Consider the following 6,579-nt stretch of genomic DNA (forward strand, 5'->3'; position numbering starts at 1 on the left):
GTTTTTTTATGCCAAATAGCTTGAGTAGTTGAAACCACAATCAATTCTTATGGTATACATACTATACCAACACAATTATTTTGTGTGTTGAAGATACGTTAAAATGTTAGTATATATGTTAATCTTGTAACTTCCGTTTTATTTCTATCACTCAAATCATGAAATAATTTTGTCCTGGTATTGTTTATATAGAATTTTTGTAGCACATAATTTAAGTGTCGACCTACACTGAAAAAACACTTGTGTTGGATCTCAACACAAGTACTTGTGTTAAAACTAATCTACACAAGTTATGTGTTGTTTTGCATTGCATTAACACAAACTTGTGTCGATTTATAAAATCTTGTGTGTTTTTTCATATCATTTACACAAGTAATGTGTACCTTCCACGATTTGTTTTCTTTTTAAGAAAAAAACTCCATACAAAGTCTGAATTCGGGAGTCGTCAAGTTTTAAGAAAAGTAATAAAGGGCTTAATTCACATCTCGAAAATCACTGGAAGGGAGTGAGTACCAATTAATCAGACAATTGCCAGACAGACTTGAATGTTAATTGGTGTTAAGTTGTCTGTATAGTTAAAATGTCTGTCTTTTTTTATTGACCCAATAAACTGATAGACCAAATGAATATATAGTGTACATGTGATTTTCAGCACCCTGGTGTTTTCGAAAATTGATTCAATGTGCAATGAACAAAAAAAATGAGTAAAACTCTTAATAATGTAATTGGTTGATGTAATCGAAATTGGACAGTATTGGTTAACTGAAAAGTAACCAATCAAATTTAATTGATCATCCACGTGTATCTCATAATCGACTTATTGATATAATGGTTCTCCAAGTTATCTATACTTTTTGTCTGCGATATCACTTCGGTGGAAGCGGGCGTAAAATACAACTAACTAAGAAGAAGTATCTATACTTTAGTCATTGCGACAAATTCTTTCTTTGATATTATATCAGCGACATTCAGTTAGATGTAGTGACGTTAGCATCAACAGAGTGCTTTAGCCGTGATATTTTTAAAAAAAAAATTATAATGGTCACATAGAATACCAGACCGCAGGTTTGTAAATTTTTACAAAAAATAAAACCGTGTATTTAATTTAGCATGTATATATTGCTTCTATGTATATAATAATTCGTTTCGTTTAAAACAGTCAGATTTAGAACCACTGCCACTGACTGCACCGAAATTCTATTTATATAATGGCGCCACAAAGAAATTTTTTTTGATGTGTTCTAAAAGTGTTCCGCTAATTCAGCAATCTAATGAATCTGTCTTAATTTTTCTGAAATCGTGCTTAATTATTATTAGCTAATCGGCGCTACACCGTTGTTCAAATACTTATAATTGCAAGAAACCCCCGACTAGGACCAGCAGGTAAGAATCTGTCTTGATTTTATAGTAATGCCCGGTTGCAATTATTGGCCGCCATCTTTGATTTTTATAGACGTTCGGGCCAAAAAAAAGGAGAAATGTATATCCAGACATGGACTATAGCTAGATACTAACTTTTGTGTTAGTTGTTTATTTGAAATGTAATCTTAATATTTCTGTAAAAGAAAAAAACAACAACAAACAAATCAGCCTTTTTTTTATATCAATGTCATCAATGTGTAGGCCTAATAATTAGACTTTCAATGATTCAGAAGTTTCTCTACAGTTTCGTTATTTTTTTTCCAGTCATTGATGTTAGCATATGTACTACACAAAGAAAAACAGGTAACAGAATTTCATTTCCTTTTAATATATTTTTTAAATAATGGCCAATAATTGTTATTGTATGTAACAGGAAAAGTATTTATCTCTGTAGAGAGAGGGCGAGTAAATGGGGTTTAAAATTCACTAAATTCACTTGACACAAACTATGCCATTCATTTCCTTGTATTAAATTGGTCGAATCAATGATGGGTTAGTTGTATTTTACGTCCGCTTCCACCGAGGTGATATCGCAGACAAGGTCGAATCAAGTAGGCCCATGCTTTATGTCCTAGAATCAAGTAGGACGGGTAGTCTTCTTCCGTTTCCGCCCTTTTCCTGAACACTGTCTCATTCTATTGCCATCTGTGTATGTTGTGTTATATTAATTCTGCATAAACCTAGAGTTGTTGTTAGTGTTTGTCGGATAGATCCTTTATACTTACTGGCGCTAGGTAATTTTGAGGCTAATATTGTTCAATTTTATTTGAATGATTTGCTTGCGCGTACCGTAGGAGTGTATTAGAAACAGTGTTCGCGCAGGTTCGAGAACGGCTGAAGAACATGAAAACACTTTCATGAGTCTCGAACATGAGAGAACGGTATCCATGGTAACAAGATGAATTAAATTTATACAATCTGTTACGATAACTTGTTTGGTATTGACTTCGCTATTAGGCATACTTATGATAAATTATGACTCCATTTTACTCCTTTTCAATTCTTTGGATGACGATTACATCACCTTTTGATACGCCCACATGGAAATGTGGTCGCATATTGTCATCGCCCTCGTCCGTAGGTTTGTCCGTCGTCTACAGACCTGATTATTTTGAAATTGATATGTTGTTTATTTTAATGAGATGAATCCTATTTAATTTCAATAATTTCCGTTAGTTTCTTCTGGAGTTATGGCCCTTGTTTCACTTTGTGAAATTCATTTGCATCTTTTAAATTAGTAAAACGAAGACGTCTATTAAATTTCTGCGATTTCCGTGAATTATGTCTAGAGTTGTGGCCCTTGTTTCACTTTTTCGAACCTTGTGAATGCGCGAACAACAAAATTATCATCCGATTTGTATGCATTATTTAAATTAGTAAAACACAAAACAAAAAAATCTGTCAAATTTCAACAATTAAGGCCCTTGTTTCAGTTTGTAGAACCTTTGTAAACCCACAAACGACAAAAATTATAATCTTTTCTTGTAAATGCCCACATTACCTACAAAAGAATGAATATGCGACAATCCCTGTTGACTGAGCAAACGATTAAACTGCTGTGGGCATATGTTTCGTTGCCTGGCAACCTAACTTATTTGATGTTATACTGGCCACATACTACATCCAATTTTCGAACGGTATTAAACTTTTAAATTAATAAATGCACCCATGATGCTGTTTTCTCAGCAGTTATCGATGCGTCGACCATGTTTGTTCTCCCTCACACCAGCTATGAGGTAGTGTGGGATTTGAGAACGGGAACGTGTTCGTGAACGCATATGTTTCGTTGCCTGGCAACCTAACTTATTTGATGTTATACTGGCCACATACTACATCCAATTTTCGAACGGTATTAAACTTTTAAATTAATAAATGCACCCATGATGCTGTTTTCTCAGCAGTTATCGATGCGTCGACCATGTTTGTTCTCCCTCACACCAGCTATGAGGTAGTGTGGGATTTGAGAACGGGAACGTGTTCGTGAACGCATTCCAGACTGCTCAAGTCCGACAAGAACCCATTCTCCGTCCGTTCTCTGCACCGGAACACTGTTTCGAATACACCCTAGGGGTATTTAGCAAAGGGAGGAAACCGGAGGACCCGGAGAAAACCCACAAGGCTGGACAGGCGACCTTATTCCTAGTCACATTCAAGTGGGGAATCACATAATAATGGCCTATTTCAAATAAGATATTTGCATATAAAGAAAGTAGGCCTACAGCCTCTTTCAAAAAATGTGATATTTGCATATAAAGAAAGTACAAACTTAAATCGTCAGTACTGGATAAACTAGCCAAAGGATTCGGCTGAATCAATTGGCGCTAAACTTCACCTAGTTTATCCACTGACATACGCCCGAATCAAACATGTTTAATATATTTGGTCGAATTGTATTTGAGTGGTGTGTCCTGCTGTCCGCTTCGCCGAAGCATTCGTCTGATTTTAGAATTCATTAGCCAATCACCACTCATTTATATCGAGTGGGTATCACAAACTAGCAGTCGAACTGTGACACGGGTGCTACAGCCAACAAATTCCAACTACCATACTATCGGCTTAAATGCACGCCAATTGGACCTCAGGTTTTGTGTTCCATTGAAACTACTAGAAATGAAATGGGGTTTAACGTCCTACTATTTTGCTCCGAACTGGGCTAATGAAGACAGGCATACACCACACAGTGTGCTATGAGGGAAATTTTGCCCGGACAGCGGCACTGCGGTCTATCGAATTCCAACTGTCAAGGGATCTTTTACGTGGACGCCAACGTGTACACGGGACCTCGTTTTTTCGTATCATCCGAATGACTAGACAACTGTCCTTGTCAGGCCCTCCATCCTGCATCACTGACAAGGGGGAACCACGCCGGAAAATCTGGGTGAACTTTCTCGGCCAATGCAGGGATCGAACACCCTACCTCCAGGCTAGCGAGCCAGCGTCTTACCCACTTAGTCACCATGACGACTAGACAGGGAATCCATGCTAAAAAATCCAAATGAGCTTTCTCGGTCAACACTGGGAGCAAACCTACAAACTCCCGGGTAGCAAGCCAGTGCCTTACACACTAAGCCACATGGCTCTCTTCTAATTACTGTGACAGTCCAGTCACATGACAAACAAGGGTTATTAAAACAGATTTTCACGGCTTCGGTAAGATCTTCGGGATTCAAATGGTTTTAGATATCACACAGTTTGTATATGGTAAGGTATCTTAAACAGTTAATTACATGTCACATATTTATATTTTTCAGTTTCCATATTAGATGCCATAGCAAATCAAAGATCATATAATAAAATAAGTCAAAAAACCCAAATATGGGAAAAAAAAGAGCTGAAGAAATGGTGATTTGAGCACCTATGATTTCTCATAGTTGTTTTTTGAGGGTGAGTGTTCAATTCTAATAGAAAAGATTGTTGTTGTGGTATTTTAGAATCTCACCATAATGTGTTTGGCACAATATAGCCCGGTTGGAGCTGATGTGACATAAACCTTAATTTCATTTTATTATTTGGAATTTAAAATTCAGTTTAGTATAGTAAAACTGTGAAGTACATGTATGTGCACAGACAGAATCTTACTTATGTCCAGATACATGTAGATATGACTATCTCATCTGTGGGGACCTACGGTGACCAAGTGGGTTAGACACTGGTTCGCATATTTTAAGGTCGCGGGTTTGCAGTAAGACAATGCAGAACGGAGGGCCTTACAAGGACAGCTGTCTAGTCGTTCAGATTGAACAAAAAAACGTGGTCCCGTGTACACATTGGCGTGCATGTAAAATAGCCCCTGGCAGTTAGAATTTGATACAAGAGTAGGCCTTAGGGTCACGGTACCCGGCAAAATTTCTCTCATAGCACACTGTATGGCATATGCCCAACCTCATTAGCCCAGTCGGAGCTGAACAGTAGGACGCCGAACCCCATTCCATTTCATTTTTTTCATTTTGTCTCATCTGTGACAAAGCAAACCAACACATTACAATACAATGTAATTAAATTAAAACTTTCATCTTTTAACTGTCGAGTCGATTTAAGTCAACTAATACATAGTATGTTTTTTTTTCTCCGTTAACTACATCAGAAAGATCAAGACAGTTGAAAATGGCTATTCATATTATGGAAACTTTTTCTCACAGAGCTTGATAATCAGGTAAAATGTAAGTAACATACATATTTGTATTTTTAATCATCAACTAGTTCTATACACTTGCTTGGTAATCTAGTTATTCTTCTTGGGGCAATGCCTAGGACTCAGCTATTTCAAGTACTTGGCATGCTTGATTTTTGCCAATCACATCCATTACAGTAAATAGCAGTAAAATAATGATGGACAATATTTTACTTTTCAAATAGATTTCAATAGATTTTAAAGGGTAATATCCAATTTGTTGTCAATGGAAATAAAATAAGAATGGGTCCAAAAATAATTAGACATTGCCAAGTAAATAGGTGCTGCCAATGATATAGTAGGGAATCTGGATTTGCAGACAATACATGTATGAACCGGGTGAATAGTTGACCTATTATGAGACTTCAGTCCCAAATCTCAAGACTTTTTTCTGACTTGGCCTGACAATGACAGCTGTCTAGTCCTTCCGATGAGACGAATATTGGAATGCACGTAAAAGATCCCCTGGCAGTTGGAATTCGATATAAGAATAGATGATAGTGCCGCTGCCCGGGCAAAAATTCCCTCATAGCACACTGTGTGGCATATGCCCGTCATTATTAGCCCAGTATAGGAGCAGAACAGTAGGACGTTAAACCCCATTTCATTTCATTTTTCTGACTTTTAACCCATTTGATTTGAGCATAATAATCTGCCTGGGTCTTTAAGTGGACAAGACACAATAAGCGTTACGCAAAGTTGAAACCAAATAGAGACTCAGTCTCGATGTGGCAAAATAAATTGTTTATTTAAACATTGTATTCTTATTGCCTACTTTTTATTTTTTAGGTTGGAACACCCTTGAAAGAGTATTTGGTGTATGATAACAACAAGAGAACCCAAGCATCAATTTATTTTATACTTCTGGGAAAGAATGCATTTGACCCAATTTTTAAATATTTATTTTTTGTTATTAATGTTAAATTTTCTTCCAAAACACAATTAGATTTTAATTCTCTTCAAATATGTATGTATAATATAGCAAG

General features: G+C 36.5%; 1 long non-coding RNA gene across 1 annotated transcript; it reads left to right on the top strand.

Moving 5' to 3' along the window:
* The first annotated feature begins 375 nt into the window (after window positions 1–375).
* LOC126830013 (uncharacterized) lies at window positions 376–6,320 on the top strand. Its single transcript, XR_007683657.2, has 3 exons — window positions 376–1,725; window positions 4,674–4,806; window positions 5,507–6,320. It is a non-coding gene; the product is annotated as an uncharacterized LOC126830013 (long non-coding RNA).
* The last annotated feature ends 259 nt before the right edge of the window (window positions 6,321–6,579 follow it).

This window comes from Patella vulgata, chromosome 8 (assembly GCF_932274485.2).
Source record: "Patella vulgata chromosome 8, xgPatVulg1.2, whole genome shotgun sequence".
NCBI lineage: Eukaryota > Metazoa > Mollusca > Gastropoda > Patellidae > Patella > Patella vulgata.